This window comes from Microcaecilia unicolor, chromosome 7 (genome assembly GCF_901765095.1).
Source record: "Microcaecilia unicolor chromosome 7, aMicUni1.1, whole genome shotgun sequence".
In the NCBI taxonomy this organism is placed as follows: domain Eukaryota; kingdom Metazoa; phylum Chordata; class Amphibia; order Gymnophiona; family Siphonopidae; genus Microcaecilia; species Microcaecilia unicolor.
Genome location: NC_044037.1, coordinates 303,073,474 through 303,093,339, shown reverse-complemented (window position 1 = coordinate 303,093,339; position 19,866 = coordinate 303,073,474).

Here is a 19,866-nt window from a genome sequence, read left to right as displayed (position 1 = left end):
TCCACATAAAAGAGATTTTCTGAAGTTCAGATGAATAATTTTCACAGGCATAGGCGGTCAGTGGCCCAACTGTTTGGGGAGGCTAAAGGGGGCGGGGTTAGGGGATGGGGCCAGGGGTGGAGCTTAAATCCATAATCTACTATAATAAAACTCACCCTCAACGTTCTGAGGACACTGACGTCAGTGAAGCCAAGCCCTGACTTCCTTCAAAAAGGTTCGAAGGTTCGTGGTGGTGAAGCCACCAAAATCGCTCCGGGCCCCGCCCTCGAGGGCGGAGCAATGGCAGAACAACGAACGGGTTGGCAGAGAGGGTGGGGGTTCCCGACGAAAACCTTGCTAGCAGCGCCCGTTTCATTTGCTCTGAAACGGGCCTCTTTTACTAGTTGTCTGATAGCACACAGAAAAAATAAATAAAAATAAAAGTCACAATTAATACCTTTTATTACATTTAGATATTAGCTATGTATCATATGTCAAAGAATAAAGTGGTTGCTCAAAGCATATTCTAAGCACAATCGCTCAACTGCAAAACACTATGCACAACTTTGTGCAAAAACACACTCAGAACCTTACTGTACCATAAATATTACACTGGGCAGAACCTAATACACCGATATACCACCCATACGGAAAATGCAGACCGTCAACAATATGAAACAAGGGATCATAATATCACAATTCTCATGTAGAGCCACAAAACACCCTAATTCATGTTTAATGTGGGATAAAATGCCATAAATAAGTAAATAAATATAAACTTTTAATGTTGAGCACCTGATTCTCAAAGTGCACATATTCCAGACACTATAATGAAAATAAAATGGTCTTTTCTACTTTTGTTGTCTGGTGACTTTTTCTGATCATGCTGGCCCAGTATCCGATTCTGCTGCTATCTGTCCTCAGTGCAGGTCAGGAAGTCATCCTCGTTAAATATCTCCCTGGCAACCCAGGACACCTCCAGCCAACCCCCACCCCTCCCAGCAGTAAGGTAAACAAACCATAAACCAATTTCTACAACTGGTTACACAAGGCTAGAGGGCTTTCACTGCAGCTCCTGCTGTGAGGATAGAGGTAAATCAACAATTTAAACCCCTCAGAGCACAGCAGGGGAGGCTTAGCCTCTCCAAGCCTCTTATACCGGGCGCCTATGCTCACAGTTTAGGTAATGCATTCCATAGTTGAGTGCTGATAAAGGAAAAAGTGGAAGCATAAGTAGACATATTTGAGACCATTGCAGATGGGGTGATGGAGGTTTAAGTATGAACGGGATGATCTGCAAGAATTCCTAGATGGCAGATTGATAAGGGTATCCATGTTACCTGGGGCTTCACCATAAAGAATTTTGTGGACCAGGGTGCAAATTTTGAAAAGTAATCCGTTCCTTTACTGGAAGCCAGTGTAGTTTCTCACGAAGGGGTCTAGAACTGTCGAATTTTGATTTTCCATAGATTAATCTGGCTGCTGTATTCTGGGCGGTTTGGAGTTTCTTTAGAAGTTGCTCTTTGCATCCTGCGTATATTCCATTACAATAGTCTAGGTGGCTTAATACCAGTGATTGAACTAGGATATGAAATATTTCTCTAGGGAAATAAGGTTTTATCCGTTTGAGTTTCCATAGAGAGAAGAATATGTTCTATCGACTCCCCTATACGGAGATCATACTATCATTCAACCAAAAAATAATAAAAGAAGGCCAGCGAGGAGTATGCCGAGCAGCCGCCAATTACATGGCGGCTGCCACGCTGCAGCTCCCCGACCCGAGCAACCCTTCCCTTCTGGCTTCCCTCTGAATGACGTTGGGGAGAACCTCGCCCGTCATTGGCTGGGGGACCGGAAGGGGGCGTGGCTTCAGGGGATGCCCTCTCGCACCGCTTAAGAGTCGCCGACGAGACAAGGGGAGTCTCTTGGTCGGCGGTGAGCGGTGCGGGAATTTAAAAAAAACTCCCATTGCATGGAAATTCGATTGAGCAGGAATTGCAGCGGTATTCAAACATGCGTGGGATAAACATAAAGGAATCCTGTTCAGAAGAAATGGATCCTCAGGAGCTTAGCCGAGATTGGATAACAGAGCCGGTAGTGGGAGGCGGGGCTGGTGGTTGGGAGGCAGGGATACTGCTGGGCAGACTTGTACGGTCTGTGCCCTGAAAAAGACAGGTACAAATCAAGGTAAGGTATACACAAAAAAGTGGCACATTTCTTGGGCAGACTGGATGGACTGTGCAGGTCTTTTTCTGCCGTCATCTACTATGTTACTATATTTGTTTTAGAGTTGATTGGTTTAAAATTGAGAAATCCATACGGAAAACCTGCCCAGACCCCGCGGACGGACTGGGCCTGCGCAGCGCCGGATGGCGGCTGCGGTGCCTGTGTTCCCAGCTCTGGGTCACCTAGCAGGGTGCGGGTGTTCTGCTGGCTCCATCCACCCCCCTTGGGCTGTGCCACTGCCGCTTCCCGCCTGCCCTGCTCGGGCTCCTCTGTCGCTTTCCCGCAGTTCCGTCGCGGCGCTTCGATGGATGACCGCGGCTTGCGCGGCTTCCTGCTGGGTGGCACGGTGCTGCGCTCGAATATGTTCTATCAACTCCCCTATACAGGAGATCAAACCATCATTCAACCAAAAAATAATAATGAGGAAAAAGACCTCAAATGTCCAAACGGTAAGTAGAACAGCTTACGCCCACGTTTATCGGACTCCATTTTTCTCATCAATCTCAAAAACACCTGCTTATATATTTAATTTTATATTGTACAGTCTGTTTCACATTAATATCTCAAAATCATTCATGTAAATTTCCACTTTAATATCAAACATCATATCATGAAGTGTGGAGAATGAATGGGGTGGAGATCACAGAAATGATGACATTAGTTTTCTATAACCTATGGGGTTTTTTTTCCAGGAATTTGTTACAACACATGTGCGTGAACACATCATTAGTAAACAAACACTAGTCAGTTTAAATCTATCACTTCCCAAACTGTAAAGGTCTAAAATACAAATTAACGCACGCGTCAACCTTTTCCTGCCTGAGCACACAATTCTGGAACGCGCTGCCACGCAACTTAAAAACGATCTATGAACTAGCTAAGTTCCGAATTTTACTGAAGACCCATCTCTTTAACAAGGCATACCACAAAGACCAACAAATATGAACTCCTATACACACATCCAGAATTGCCTTTACAATATTTGCTTGCCAAACTACCATCGTGTTTTTCATTATTATGTTACTCAAGATCCTTTGTCTACTTTCTCATATATTTCCACTATCCATGATGTATTGTAAGCCACATTGAGCCTGCAAAGAGGTGGGAAAATGTGGGATACAAATGCAACAAATACATAAATAAATAAATAGAATTTAGCCCTATTTTTATGGACTGCTTCTAGGAAACGTTGAAGAATAGTTAGTTATTCCATGACCTGATTAATTAATTAAAGTGGAAATGTTACGGACATTTATTTAATCATGGTGACACTTTCTACTACATTTGGCGGTGAATTCTGTCGGAAGGTGCGAAGAAGAACCAATGACTCCACTGGTGAACAAGACCCACGAACTGTATTTCGGATGTAAAGTTTCAAGCTTCAAGTTTATTGAATTTGATATATGGCCATACAAAGGCCTGAACAGTTCACAAAATAACTGTAAAAACAGAGAATAAAATACAAAACAGATATTAAACAAACAAATCAAGTGCAATTCCCACAATATAAAGTTGGCAATCAGAAGCCGGGCTCGCCATATTGGTTGTACGTCGTGTTTAGTTAATCTGAGAGCTCGGCTCAAAGGTTCACGGCCAACCATGGCCATTTGCTCTGAAAAGAAAAGAAAGATCAATGGACTGTTGTTTCATGTTTTGGACTTTTCTTCCAAGAACAAAAAGTCAATTCCATATCCTAACCTGCCATCAGCTTGAGACCAGTCTTCCTGTGCCGAAACCACCAGACAAGTACACCTTAGATCAGTCGTTACCAAACCTGGTCCAGGACGCACTCTAGCCAGTCAGGTTTTCAGGACATCCGCAATGAATATTCACGAGAGAGATTTGCAGGCAGCAGAGACAGTGCATGCAAATCTCTCATGAATATTCATTGTGGGTGTCCCGAAAACCTCACTGGCTGAGACCAGGTTTGGGAACTACCGTCTGATGATGACAAAGCATTAGATGAGACATTGGATTTTGACAGTGTAAATGACTTTCAGCCATTACAATTAAACAAACCTCATCTGTTAACCCAATTTGAATCAAATGATTGGGACGGTGAAGCAGAGAAACCACAAAAGTGGAATGAACACCAATATCCCATGGGGAATCCCACAGAGAGAAAGAGTGGGAACGGAGTCAGGCGCTTCAAAACAGACCAAAGAATGCCGAATAAGAATGGCAAATTTTAATAGTGACTCTACATGGTATCGTGTTTCGGCTGCTTCAGGAGTCTTGGTAGGCCTGTGTAACAATCTGGATCCTCAGAGTGTGAACTTTAAAAAATAAACCTGGTGGTCTTTATAAAGACGTTTGGTGGGTACAGTTAATGCTGTCGCTTCTGGATGCCGCTGTAAGGCTCGGAAAAAAGGTCTTTATAAAGACCACCACGTTTATTTTTTAAAGTTCACACTCATGAGGATCCAGATTGTTAGACAGACGCGGATCAATCAAGGTGTGGTATACAACTTTATTCTAAAAAAAACGCCCGACACAGGCTGTGTTTCGCCCACTAGGGCTGCGTCAGGGGCTTGAAAACGAAAGCAGGTACACAACGGAGCAAAAAAAACCCAGCACAATGCGTTCCTTCAAAACTAACTCAATCCATGCACCCGGTGGACGGGCATCATGTGACCGCATCAATTAGAATGATGCCCGTCCACTGGGTGCATGGATTGAGTTAGTTTTGAAGGAACGCATTGTGCTGGGTTTTTTTGCTCCGTTATGAACTTGCTTTCGTTTTCAAGCCCCTGACGCAGCCCTAGTGGGCGAAACACAGCCTGTGTCGGGCGTTTTTTTAGAATAAAGTTGTATACCATACCTTGATTGATCCGCGTCTGTTTGCTTCCACGTTGGATTTTGCGGACCAGATTGTTAGATAGGCCTACCAAGACTCCTGAAGAAACACAGTACTGTGTAGACTCACCCTTTATTAAAATTTGCTATTCTTATTCGGCGTCCTTTGGTCTGTTTTGAAGAAACTGACTCCGTTCCCCCTCTTGGTCACTGAAGCACACATTTCAGCCAAACCCTGCATGACACAAATATTCTGATTCGCGGGTGTAAATTCTATTAGATTAACCTAAACCTGACAATGAACAATATTCTCCTGAAATTTATCTGACCAAGGGGCCGATGCTCAGAGCTCTTGCGCTAAAGCCAACAGCCACACCCCATACAGCGCAGAAAACTAGCTCGCCAGTGCTCAAAGGTATTGAAAGTATATGCACGCTGTAAAAGCAAAGGGGAATGTGCTTGGAGATTGCGCAGAAGAGTTTCACAGTAAGTGCAGCACGCATCAACACCGCTGTTCTGCGCCTTTACATATAAGCTTTTCATTTTTTTATTTTTTTTTTTACAGAAAACAGGCACCAATGTCTGCTTTCAGTTTTTTGGATTTCCTCGGACTCACACCAGTGGCGTTCCTTGGTAGGCTGCCACCCAGGACGGATGTCCCCCTCCCGGTGCATCACCTCCAAGCCCCCAGGTGCATTCTTCTTACCTGCTAGGGTGCGGGGAACAGCCACGTAGATGTCGGCTCCGCAGGTTCGCTGCTCCCTCTGCCCCGGAACAGGAAGTAGCAGAGGGAGCAAGGGAACCAACGAAGCCGACAGCCACGCGGCTGCTCCCTCCGCCCCTCCTGCAGTGTCCACCTGGGGCGGACCACTGACTCACATATCTTTCTCTGTTACAGACTTGCACGGGTTTTCTTCCACTTTCAAAAGAAATCAAAACCGGCAGATTTTAAACTGAAAATCCAAAGAAATCCTCTCTAGCGTTATTTTTCCAGTGGTAAGAGCAGGGTTTGTTTGTGTGCTGCTCTCTGAACGTTGGGCGGGCATCAACATTGATCTGACCACATTTAAATAGAATTTATTGCCATCTCTGGCACACAGGTTGCTTCCTTGCGCTACAGCCCTCTATGAGCATTCTGCAATTAACATGAGCGCTATTTCAGCGCTAACTGGCCTTAACGCCAGCGGTAGGTTTTGAGAATCAGCTCCTGGGAGAGGAGACACAGCAGAGGGGAAGGAAGAGAAGGGCAGGGGGGGAACTGGGGGATCCAGTAATCCCCCCTCCCCCCCAAAAACCCAAAAGTTTAAATTAAAGCACCACGTCTAACACATTTGAACATTTTGGTTGTATCTTTTTTTTTTCTTCTATTGCTTTGGCTTTTTGGTCTTATTCCTACTCTCCTTCACTTTTTGTTGATTTTCACACCTTATTAACATGTGAAAGTGTGGTGCCTTTCTTATGGCTGACCAAGGTATCTACCAGGTGTTATGTCTTAATTGGAAGTAAAGTCGAGTGGTGATGTTGTTAACCAGCTTCTAATCTGGGGTGCTAATGGATCATGAGACTGTTTGCTGGGGAAAGAGGAAGCTGGTTATTCTGAGTTGTGAAGCTAGAAATTTATGGAGAGGGAGAGGGTTAGCAGCAGACCAGGAGAGCCGATCTATGATAACAGTTTTAAATACAAAAATTGATATGAGCTCAGAAAGGTAAAGAGCTTGTTGTAAAGACACAATAAGTTTCAGGCAGACTAAAAGGGACAAATGTTGTTCTCAAAACACAGGGAGACAGACAGGCAGAGCCAGCTCTAGGGCTAGTGATCACCGGAGTGAAAATCAGCGATGGTGCTCATCCTCCTTGGCGTATTTGGCATGCGCAGCGCAGCCAGCATAACGCTTGGCTGCTCTGCACATGCTCGACTGGCCGAGTGGCTGACTGTTTTAATGATGGAATAGAGAATGCAAGTGAGCTACAACGAGCAGCTCATTTGCATTCCTTTTCCTTGATGCATGCCCGTTCCTTACCGATTCGCTAAGGGAAGGGCTCTAACGATTGTTCAGTGCATCTGTCCCTTGGTACGGATACTTTGGGTGGAGATGTGTAATTCCTTTATCACCATTCTCCCTACCCCCTCCCATTTGCTTTCCCCTCTCTCTCTCTCTTCCCCCTCACACCCATCCACCATACTCTCTTTTTTCCTCCTACGTTGGCAGCTGAAGGGTGGTATCAGTGGAGACAGTGGCAACAGCTAAGGGTCGCACATCACGGGAAGCTGTGGCTCCTCCAGATCTTCACCAGTGGGAATCCCCACCAGCATTTCCTTTCCACAGCTCCTCTTCTTCGGCCGGTGGTTTCTGGGGTTCCCCTGCCAGCTCTTCTTTTGCTCCAGGACCTTGGACCTGCTCAGTGGGCAGTGCAAGTGGTGCCCTAGGTAGCCAACCAACTTTTCATGCACGTGTACACTCTCCTTATGTCCAGCATCTCCCCTTCCTTTCTTTTCCTTTCCTAGCCCCTCATGTCCACCATTTCCTTTTCATTTTCATGGCCCCCTTATTCACTATTTCCCCATTCCCTTTCTCCCCTCATTTCCAGTATCTCCCTTTCCTTTCCCTAGCCTCCTATGTCCAGCATCTCCCCTCCCCTTCTCTATCCCCCTCCCATATCCAGCATCTCCCTTTCCTTCTCTTTTCCTCTCCCATATCCAGCATCTCCCTTTCCCTTCCCTAGCCTCCTATGTCCAGCATCTCCCCTCCCCTTCTCTATCCCCTCCCATATCCAGCATCTCCCTTTCCTTCTCTATCCCTCTCCCATATCCAGCATCTCCCTTTCCCTTCCCTAGCCTCCTATGTCCAGCATCTCCCCTTCTCTATTCCTCTCCCATATCCAGCATCTCCCTTTCCCTTCCCTAACCTCCTATGTCCAGCATCTCCCCTCCCCTTCTCTATCCCCCTCCCATATCCAGCATCTCCCTTTCCTTCTCTTTTCCTCTCCCATAGCCAGCATCTCCCTTTCCCTTCCCTAGCCTCCTATGTCCAGCATCTCCCCTCCCCTTCTCTATCCCCCTCCCATATCCAGCATCTCCCTTTCCTTCTCTATCCCTCTCCCATATCCAGCATCTCCCTTTCCCTTCCCTAGCCTCCTATGTCCAGCATCTCCCCTCCCCTTCTCTAACTCCCCTGTGTCCATCATTTCCCCTTTCCTTCTCTCTGCCAGGCCTATTTCCTCCTCTTGCTGTTGCTGCCACACCAGCGCTGCCTCCTTAATTCCACCCAGATCTGCAGCACAGCAAGGGACCTCCTGTACCCCACTTCCTCTGACACAAACTGTCAGAGGGGCTGGGCCTGGCCCAGGCCTTGTTTAAAGGCCCTGTGCTGTGGTGACAGTTGCTCTGGCACCCCCCCTCAAATTCTGCTGTTGCAGCGGATGCCTGGTCTGCATCGGGCATATTTCACAAATACAGTGAAAGAAAATGAAAGATCTAGAAAGGCAGCAGAAAACCACCAGCTGTAATAAGAGAAAGAAAACAAGCGAGCAAGACTATCTGCAAGATCAAAAAAGATTATCTTAAACGAAAATGTTCTGGATGGTGTAACTGAGTCAGGATGTTATTATTAGAGTATCAGAGAGGAAACAGCAGGGGAAAGAAAAGAAAACAACCCAAACAGACTGAGAGCCAACCTGAAAACAGACACAAAGAAAGCGCAAGTAAGTAATACAGAGGGAACCAGTTCAGCTGAAGCAGGTGATAGGAGAGACTGAGCAATTACGGGTGGCAAAGAGAGCTGGAGCAGACCCCAGAGGAGAGAAGGGGGGCGTCCCCCTGATTTCAGAATCTCTGCAAAGAAAGCAGAGAGGCTGCATCTGTTAATCAGAAGGGGACTCAGAGGACTGGAGCTGATTGCAATGGACTCAGAGGCAGACGAACAAAAGTTACCGGGCCAGCAACGAGTGTTTTTGACCAGTTCAGCGAGCTCGGTATTCAGCAGGCAATGCACAAAGGGGCTCTGCAGGCTTTTCACCATTTATTTATTTATGTATTGCATTTGTATCCCACATTTTCCCACCTATTTGCAGGCTCAAAGCTAATGAAAATCGTATGCTAAGCAACGCTAACGAGCTGATCAGTATTCAAATGCAATGCACAGAAAGGCCACCTACCTTTAGCAGGGCAAATTTTACGGGAGGTCTGGAGCAGCCGTAACAGGCAGTTTCTTCATGCAGGTGGTGGGACAATACATCTTGGGAGCCGGGATCCTTTTGGCTGTCCCGTTGGGCAGGGCTACTGGCAGACCTTGCAGAGGGCCACGGGAGACTTGGGGCAGGAGCAGCCGAACTTCCACGTCCTCCCAACTGTGAAAGGCAGCAGCTTAGAGGCTGTGTGCAGCACGTGCACTCCCCGGTCACCCTCAGCTTCTGGAAAAATGCTTGAAAATTAAAAATGGCCCCAGATAAGGCAGTTTTGCATCAAAAAAGTTTGAAAAAAGCTACCCACATAACTTGTATGCATGTATGAAAGTGGTGGGTATCACACGCTGTTCTGAGCATGTGCAGAGCAGCCAAGCTTAGCGATTGGTTGTTCTGTGCAAGTGCAACTTACTGATTTGGCTGCCACCCTACCAAACAGCTCATTGGTTTTGCAAGCAGCTCATCTGCATGTGATTCCCTTTGGGATTCGCTCGCTATTTTCAACTCGATAACTTTTACCGAGGATCTCAATGAAGACGGATGTTTCCGGGGACTTTCATGCATCTGCCCCTCATTGTATTTGTGTGGGGACTGATACAAATACATATGAGCCAGGAAAGTGGCCTTGTTCTTTCCACTTGCTCTGCTGGGTTTCCTGCTGGGCACATGAGGGGAATTCAGTAAATGGGGCCCCATGTTAAGTGCTGGGAAGATCCATAGTCAACTAGTATTCTGCGGGACCAACCTTTATAGAATACTGGCTTAGCACAGATCTGCTGAAACCTGCTGTAAATGCTGGCACGACAAAGGAAACAAAAGAACAAGATCCCTCACAATCAGTGGCGTCCTAGGGGGGACAGTGGGTGCGGTCCGCCCCGGGTGCACGCCGCTGGGGGGGTGCCAGGCGCCTGTCGCCTCTGCTCGTTCCGTGCTCCCTCTGCCATGGAACAGGTTACTACTTCCTGTTCCGGGGCAGAGGGAGCATGGAACGAGCGAAGCCGACAGGCGCGCGGCACCCCCCCCCCCCCCAGCAAGGTAAAAATGCACCCGGGGGGGGTGTCCTTTCGCTGGGGGGGGAGGGGGCTGCAACCAGGGGGGGGGGTGCATCGGCGATCCGCCCCGGGTGTCAGCTACCCTAGGAATGCCACTGCTCACAATCACACAGATCAGTCAAACACAGCGAGGGTGACATAAAAAATAAAGCTAGATGCAGATAATGTATTCAAACATCCAATGACTCGACACGGTCAAAATGGCTGGCTTCAGAAGTCTTCAATCGGATGTTTTCTAAGCACTCTAGCTTTCAAAAGCAGCAACAGGTAACCATGCAGCCTATTTGTCCACTCCAGAGCTGACAGGTTACACAGTTCCAGGAAGTACACTTGGTCAGTCCTAGGTTTTGAACTTACATCCAGTTCACTGTCTGAAAAATCAGCGTTGCGTTAAGGCACCGGGTCAGGGAGGGTTGTCAGAAACCCAGAACTGGATAACTTGTCAACTATGCACATGGGATACAAATAAATAAAAATGTCTTAGCTTCATTTTTGTTGTCACCTTCGCTGTGTTTGACTGGTAAATGCTAGCACACAACTAATGGCAGTTGGATGTGTAAATGACCCTCTTCTAAAACACGGCACCGAAATTCTGGGAACATAAGAATTGCCATACTGGGTCAGACCAAAGGTCCATCTTGCCCAGTATCCTGTTTTCCAACAGTGTCCAATCCAGGTCACAAGTATCTCGCAGAAACCCAAATAGCAACATTCCATGTAGAACCCCAAATAGTAAAAAGATTCCATTCAGAATCTCAAATAGTAGCAACATTCCATGTAGAACCCCAAAGAATAGCAAGATTCCATTCAAAATTTCAAATAGTAGCAACATTCCATGTAGAACCCTAAAGAGTAGCAAGATTCCATTCAGAGTCTCAAATAGTAGCAACATTCCATGTAGAACCCCAAAGAATAGCAAGATTCCATTCAAAATTTCAAATAGTAGCAACATTCCATGTAGAACCCTAAAGAGTAGCAAGATTCCATTCAGAATCTCAAATAGTAGCAACATTCCATTCAGAATCTCAATAGCAGCAACATTCCATGATACAATTCCAGGGCAAGCAGTTGCTTCCCCATGTCTATCTCAATAACCGACTATGGGCTTTTCCTCCAGGAACTTGTCCAAACCTTTTATAAACCCAGATGCATTAACCACTGTTACCACATCCTCCGGCAAAGAGTTCCAGAGCTTAACTATTCATTGAGTAGAAAAGTATTTCCTCCTATTTGTTTTAAAAGTATTTCCATGTAATTTCATCAAGTGCCCGCTGATCTTTGTACTTTTTTGAAAGAGTGAAAAATCGATTCACTTCTACTCGTTCTACACCACTCAAGATTTTGTAGACCTCAATATCTCCCTTCAGCCGTCTCTTTTCCAAGCCAAAGAGCCCTAACCTCTTTAGCCTTTCCTTATACGAGAGGAATTCCATCTCCTTTATCGTTCTGGTCGCCCTTCTTTGAACCTTTTCTAATTCTACTATATCTTTTTTAAGATACAACAACCAGAACTGCACTCAACACTCAAAGTGTGGTCGCACCAAGGAGCGATACAGAGGCATTACAGTATTCTTGGTCTTTCCCTTTCCTAACAATTCCACTCGTACCATAGCTAATATTTAACCACCTCTCTGACCTCGTGAGCACTTTTCTTCAAATCAGTCACCTTACTTTCTAACTCTTCCTACTCTCTTACCTATCTATATGTTCCATCTTTGCTTTACCCTTCACTATTAATTAAAATGTTCTATTGTGTTGACACTGTAAGTAGTATCCTATGCCATACTTTGTATTGTTGTTTGAATATTTTTACTGCTGTAATTGTCTATTGCTCATGTTTGATTTATTCTTACTCTACACTGCCTTGAGTGAATCCCTTCAAAAAATAAATCCTAACAAATCCGATATAATTCTCACGGCCAACATTCTGAGGCTGCCTGGAACCATGGATCATGTTGGAGTAGATAATAGTGATGTCACACAACCCACACCAGATTGGCCAGTAGAAGGGAGAGGGGCGGAGCCACCATACAGGGAGCAGCGAATCAGCACAACACGGGGAATGCACAGCTGCAGGAACAGAAGCCTCTCTCACACAGTCACTCTCACATACACTCTCTCAAACATACACACTCAGAGGAAAACCTTGCTAGCGCCCGTTTCCTTTCAAACAGAAACGGGCCTTTTTTTACTAGTAAATAAATAAATACAATTCCTAGCATCCTGTTTGCTTTCTTGGCCTCCGCCACACACTGGACAGAACCATGTTATTATCCTTCGGTCCTTCTGTTCTCACCTGAGGAAGGGATGTTTGCTCCTCACTGACAGTCAAGAGATGCATTAACTTAGTCCAATGAAATAACATAGTAACATAGTAGATGACGGCAGAAAAAGACCTGCACGGTCCATCCAGTCTGCCCAAGAAGATAAATTCATATGTGCTACTTTTTTTATTTGTACTGTCCTCTTCAGTGCACAGACCGTATAAGTCTGCCCAGCACTATCCCTGCCACCCACCACCGGCTCTGGCACAGACTGTATAAGTCTGCCCACACAAGCTCCGCCTCCCAACCACCAGCTCTGCCACCCATTCTAGGCTAAGCTCCTGAGGATCCCTTTCTTCTGCACAGGATTCCTTTATGTTTATCCCACGCATGTTTGAATTCCGTTACCGTTTTCATCTCCACCACCTCCCGCGGGAGGGCATTCCAAGCATCCACCACCCTCTCCGTGAAAAAATACTTCCTGACATCCTTTCCTCCAGGGTATACATGTTCAGGTCCGCAAGTCTCTCCTCGTACGTCTTGTAACGCAAATCCCATACCATCCTCGTAGCTTTTCTTTGCACCGCTTCAATTCTTTTTACATCCTTAGCAAGATACGGCCTCCAAAACTGAACACAATACTCCAGGATCACCTTAACATTTTCTGTGTAGGTTATATTTAGCTTTTGCCTTTTAATTGATAATTCATGATGAATTGCATTCAGGTACAGGAGGGATTTCCTCATTTACTCTCTAGTTTTGTACCTGTGGCAACAGAGGGTGAAGAACCTTATCCAAGGTCAGAAGGAGCATCAGTAGAATTTGCATCCTGCCTTCCCAGTCTGTTTAACACAGACTATTAACCTTTATGTCTGAGGAGTCAAGCAAATTAGCATAGGACCCCCTCCCCTTATACATCAGGGCACACTGCACAAGAAGCCCCTCTAGGGTAGCAGGTACACCAAAGGGCATTCAACCCTACTGCTCCATCAGCTGCTACTTCAGTTCTTCTCTGTTCAGGGGAGGGCTGGGTGGGATGGTGTAATTGTATTTATTTACTGGTCACCTGGACATCCCCCAAGCACAATTATAGCAGCCCAATGTCCCTGCTTTCAGGATTTTCTGTAGGCTTCCGGCATTTCTCTCTCTACCCCCCACCCCCCCCCCCCCCCCCCTTTTGCCTGTTTATCTTTTCCAGTAGTTTTATCTCCTTTTCTTAAAGTTTCCTTTCAGATTACTGAAGTGAAAGAGAGGCCAGGATTCAAAACCTGCTTCTCACACTGCATTCTTCTGACTTTGGGCCGGTCATTTCCTCACCTACCAGTCTGGCAGGGAAGTAACTTGTGGACCTGCCTGAAAACAACGCTGATTTGGAAAAGACGAAATCTCAAATCCAAGCTGTCTGTCAGACAGGGCAATTCAGGGAACGGGGATCAATAGAAATCAAACAAAATAAAACACGGAAAAGAAAATAAGATGATACCTTTTTTTATTCGACATAACTTAATACATTTCTTGATTAGCTTTCGAAGGTTGGGAGAAAGTATCCTATCGGAAACACTTCCTTCTCTTCTCCCCAAACCCAAAACAGAAGAGAGCGAAGTGGATCCGAGCACAAGAATAACTTTGGAAAAGGAGGGCTATGTGACAGCTTTCTGAGCTTCCGTACTCCATGCAAGCACTAGGGGGCGCCCGACGCAACCCATAGGGGGCAGATTTAAAGTAAACCCTGCAAGCTAGTTGCGGAGTTACCCCATGGGAGTCTGAGGCAGGATCTCAGTCCCGTCTATGTGGGGGAAATCTGCAGAGACAGTTCGCTCAGAACCAAGCTGAACCCAGTGCGTGGGACCACCAGGAAGGGAGGTCCCCGCCCGCCTGCCATCGCCCTTTTAAGAGAGCAAGAATTCTTCACATAAACAAGCGGCGGGGAGGGGTGGGGGGGGGTTCCTGGGCTCTCGGAGCCCACGGGGAGGGAGAGGATCGGAGGCCTTGCAGGGTCGGTCCGGCCCCAGCAGCACCGCCTCTTCCCTCCGGTCTCCCCCCGCTTCCCCCTGCGGGCCCCGCAGCAATTGAAGCCAAAGAGCGCGCTCTCCGGCGGGGAGCCTTGAAACCGTGCAGGCACCGTCTGCAAAGTGCGAGGAGGGCAGCGCCGCGCACACTTCTGGTTTCTGCAGGATCCCGTCGCTGCGCAGCAGGGAACCTCTGCAAAGTGCTGTCCCCAGCTACAGGCGCAGAGAGGCGGTGCGTGCGGATACCCCGATCCCCTATCTGCACAACTACCGGGTCTCCCAAATTCCTCCAGAATCTTCAGGAAGTGCATGGAGGGGACGCGGGATGCCTGATTGCCACTGCCAGGGTCATGGGATCGGGGGTGGGAGAGGCCTTTTGCTGCTTTTTGTTGTTGTTTTTTAGCTGAGGGGTATTAGATGTACTAGATTCTATGAGAAGTTTAAAGTCTAAGGGCAAAATAAAGTAAAAATTAGCAGATAATTTATGCACTATTTTGTATCTTTGGATCGAATGGCTTTTTGTGTTTTTTGCTGTGTTTTTAAAGGAAGCTCAATGCTCACAGCATCTTTAGAATGCAGGGATCAGTCCCTTCCCCAAAATGATTACCTGGGGATAAAGCAGTTTGCCTGGGGTCCCAAGGAGTGTCAATAGAAGTGGGGTTTGAATGCTGCTTCCCACCCATTGATCTCAGCTCTAACAGAAACACCAAGGGTGGCCCATCCCAAAACTGAGGTTCATCTCAGGCCCAGCCGTGTCTAAAACCAGTTCTGGCAAATGCACATTCCAAAAACTGACATATTCCAGTCAATAAATAGAAAATGCAATTCTTTTTTCTACCTTTGTTGTCTGGTCATTTTATTTTTCTTGTTATGTTGGTCGTAGTCTCTGGTTTCTGCTTTCCTCTGTCTTCTCTTAAATATGTTGCCAGAGTCTCCTTGGCCATTTGGCACTTCTTTCCTCTCCATGGTCACCATCCACCTTCTCTCTGCATCCCTATCTGTCTGACCCAGCATCACCCTCGTCTTCCCCACACACTGAGCATCTCCCATCTCCATGACCCTATTCTTGCCCTGTCCAACATAGCGCGGCTTAGGATGTGCGCAGCCTATTGCATTCTTATGGGCTGCAGAGCATTTACTGCACGCTAATTGTCAGTATGCGCTAAATCCATTAGCCTGCCTTAGTAACAAGACCCCTAAGGTTTTCATTGTAACATAGCATGCATGGATTGAGTTTTCTGGCCATATTTTCTGTACTGATATGCATAGGAGCCAACTTTTCAAAATGATTGGGGGTGCTGAAATTTTTTTTTTTTTTTTTTACAGGTGGTGCATTTCCCCCTTCCCCTCCCATCTCCAAGTTCCAGGCCCCCTCCCTCTCCTCCGTTCCAGGTCCCCCTCCCCTCCTCCGAGTTCCAGGCCCCCCTTCCTCCCTCTCTAATGTAACATAGTAACATAGTAGATGACAGCAGAAAAAGACCTGCACGGGCCATCTAGTCTGCCCAACAATTTAAACTCATATTATTGTGAGCTAAAATATGTAGCTGATTTTTTGTGCACATTTTGGGGGTCTTTTACTAAAGCTTAGCTTGAGTTATCTGCAGCAGGGCCCATTTTATTCCTATGGGTCCTGCTACAGATTACTCGAGCTAAGCTTTAGTAAAAGACCTCCTTTATTTGTTTGGTAAAAATAATGTTTTAATGCCCAGTGCAGTAAGCTGATATGCAAATGCATCGAGCATTAATGTGAGGGTGTCTGCATTCCCTCATGTCAAGGAACTCAGAAATATGGGATAAAGGAGGGTCAAGAAACAAAGAATCAACTCCTCCAGACCCAGTAGGAAGTGGCAGAACAGGCTTGGTCTGTGAACCGCAGAATCAATCTCTGAGGAAACCTAGGAAACAGTAACCCCCTGAGCCTTAAAGACAGGCCTTCCAGCTCCTCCAATAGGAGCAACAGGCAAATATTCCTCTCCAATCCGGTCCCAGGGTGGTGCTTGGGGGAGGAGTCTACTGCCCTATAAGAAGGGGGAGCTTGGAGTTGGAGCTGAATTCAGGGCGCTCGTGGATGCTGGAGGGAAGCGTAAAGCCAGCAGCAGTTATGGGGCTTTCTTTCTTTCTTGTTTGTTTGTTTTTTAACCTGTGGGATTTATTTAGTTGGGTATTTTTGTTTCTCACAGGCTACCCATTTTGAATATACCCAAAATGTAGTATTTTAACTGTCAGCGGGTGCCATGCTGTGCTGGCGCCAATCTCATTATGGCTGCTGGGACCTCCCACAGCAGTCTCAGCAACCAGTTTAAAGCGACACTGGCAGCAGCAATGGGCAGAGCGGTGGGTAGGAAAAATTGGGTTTCTTTTCTGCCTCTGAAGACCACCGGGCCCTGGGGAGGGCCTATGGATGTTTAGGGGGTGGTGGGGGATCCATCTTCCGTTGCGGAGGCATAGGAGGAGCATCTTGTGCCAGGGAGAGGGCAGGCATGACCAGTGGCATAGCTATGGGGAGCCTTGGGGGTTTGGGTCCCCCAAAATTGGATCTGGGGCCCCTGGTTTAGCTGGCAGAGATCCCCAAGCCCCGCCAGCTGAAGCCTTTCTCCAGGGCTGTTCTCTGCGCATTGCCTGCCCTGCTTCCTCTCGCTGGGTATGGGTGACTGGAGGGGGGCAGGGGAGCGAGGAGAATCACTGGGTATGGGTGCTGGAAGGGGGGCAGGGGAGAGAACAGAATCGCTGGGTATGGGTGGCTGGAGGGGGGGCAGGGGAGAGAAGAGAATCGATGGGTATGGATGGATAGAGGGGGGCAGGGGAGAGAAGAGAATTGCTGGGATGGATGGAGGGAGGGCAGGGGAAAGGAGAGTTCCTGGACATGGGTGGATGGAGGGCATCTGCATATCCTTACAGCCTTCTCCGGGGTGACACCCAGGTCCACCCCGATCCACTCAGGGCCTCCGCTCTAGGTGCCCAGCGCTCCCACCAGGTGCTGTGGAGGACTTGCAGCCCTTCTGCATTTCCTCACAGCTGTATCCGGGGTGACTCCAGTTCCACCCCGATCTTCCCAGGGCCTTCTCTCCAAGTGCACAGAGTTTCCAGGTGCTTTTTGGCTAAGATCAGGCGACCCTCAGGGGGAGGAATGCTGGCTTCGGCCTAACCCCTGGTAAGCCTTTCCTCAGCTGAGAGGTGCCCACCTCTACCACCGGCTGCCTTTCAGGTGCTGTGGAGGACTTGCAGCTCATCTGCATATCCTTACGGCCTTCTCTGGGGTGACACCCAGGTTCCACCCCGATCCACTCAGGGCCTCCACTGGGGCATTTTTCTCTTTGTATCTAATCTTTTTCCAGTTGCTAAAGTACCTTGATCGTTTATGGCCCCTATTCACATTCTCTTCCTAGCTCTGTCCCTTCCTAATCTTTTCCCTCACCCCCTACCTCTCTCCGCTACAGGAACTCACTTCCCATCCATTGACTTCATCACCTCACCTTCTCTCCTACCCTCTTCCTCCCTCTTGGCTTTTAATCTCCGTCTCTTTCTTCCCTCCATTTTGCCTTCCCCATTCCACCTAAATACCTCTCGCCTTCGACGCCTTCGTGGCCACACCTCTCCTACTCTCCTCCGCTCTCTTTTACTCCTTCTCTTACTCTCAGGTGGTGACATCAATCCCAATCCTGGCCCTCCTCACCAACTATTATCCAAACTCTACAGATCTCACCATGACCTCTCTAACCTCATCTCTATTCCTCTACTCCCCTCCTCTTCTCTGTCCTTCTCTTGCGCCCTATGGAATGCCCGCTCTATCTGTAACAAACTCCCCTATATCCAGGACCTCTTTATCTCGCGTCACCTCCATCTGCTCGCCATAACAGAAACCTGGCTCTGCCCTGATGACTCTGCTTCAGTCGCAGCCCTATGCCATGGCGGTTATCTATTTTCACATACTCCTCGCCCTGCTGGCCGTGGGGGTGGTGTTGGACTACTTCTCTCTCCCTCCTCCAGATTTCAACCCCTTCTTCCACCTCAATCTCACTGTTTTTCCTCCTTTGAAGTCCACTCTATCCGCCTTTCTCTCCTCTGCCTCTTCGAATAGCGGTCATTTATCGTCCCCCTAATAAGTCCCTTTCATCCTTTCTCAGTGACTTTGACGCCTGGCTTGCCTTCTTCCATGATCCTTCCTCCCCCTCTCTCATCCTTGGTGACTTTAATATTCCTGCTAATGATCCTTCCAACTCTTATATTTCCAAGTTACTCGCTTTAACGTCGTCCTTTAATCTCCAACTATGCTCCACCTCCCCCACTCATCAAAATGGTCACTGTCTTGATCTCATCTTCTCCTCCAACTGTTCACCTTCTAGTTTCCTTGCCTCTGATCATCCCTTCTCTGATCACCATCTTATAACTTTCACACTTAAATCTCCTCCCTCCCAGTCCCGTCCTATCCTATCTAATTTATCTAGGAATCTTCATGATATTGACCCTTCATCTCTATCCTCCCATGTTTCAAACCTCCTCTCTACTGTGGCATCATCCACGTCTGTCAACGAGGCTGTTTCTTCTTACAACAATACTCTATCCTCTGCCTTAGACACTCTTGCACCTTTGATGACCCGCCCTGTAAGGCGTACAAAACCCCAACCTTGGCTGACTTCTAATATCCGCTACCTACGTTCCTGTACCCGCTCCACCGAACGCCTCTGGCAGAAATCTCGGGCCCTTGCTGATTTCTTACACTTTAAGTTCATGCTGACCTCCTTCCAATCTGCTCTTTTACGTGCCAAACAGGATTATTATATCCAACTGACCAACTCTCTTGGCTCTAATCCTCGACTTCTCTTCACCACATTGAACTCTCTCCTCAAGGTGCCCCCTCCCCCAACTCCCCCTTCATTATCTCCTCAGACCCTTGCTGAATTCTTTCACAACAAGGTTCAAAAGATAAACCTTGCTTTCTCTACCTCACCAGCTCTCCCTCCACTAGTCCGTTCCCCTCTCTCTCCTTCCCCTCATTCCCTTTCCTCCTTTCCTGAAGTTACTATTGAGGAAACTACACTTCTCCTTTCTTCCTCAAAATGTACCACCTGTTCCTCTGATCCCATTCCCACCCACCTTCTTAATGCCATCTCTCCTGCTCTTATTCCTTTTATCTGTCACATTCTCAACCTCTCACTTTCCACTGCGACTGTCCCTGCTGCCTTTAAACATGCTGTGGTCACACCTCTCCTTAAGAAGCCTTCACTTGACCCTACTTGTCCCTCTAATTACCGACCCATCTCCCTCCTTCCTTTTCTCTCCAAATTACTTGAGTGTGCTGTTCACCGCCGCTGCCTTGATTTTCTCTCCTCACATGCTATTCTTGACCCATTACAATCT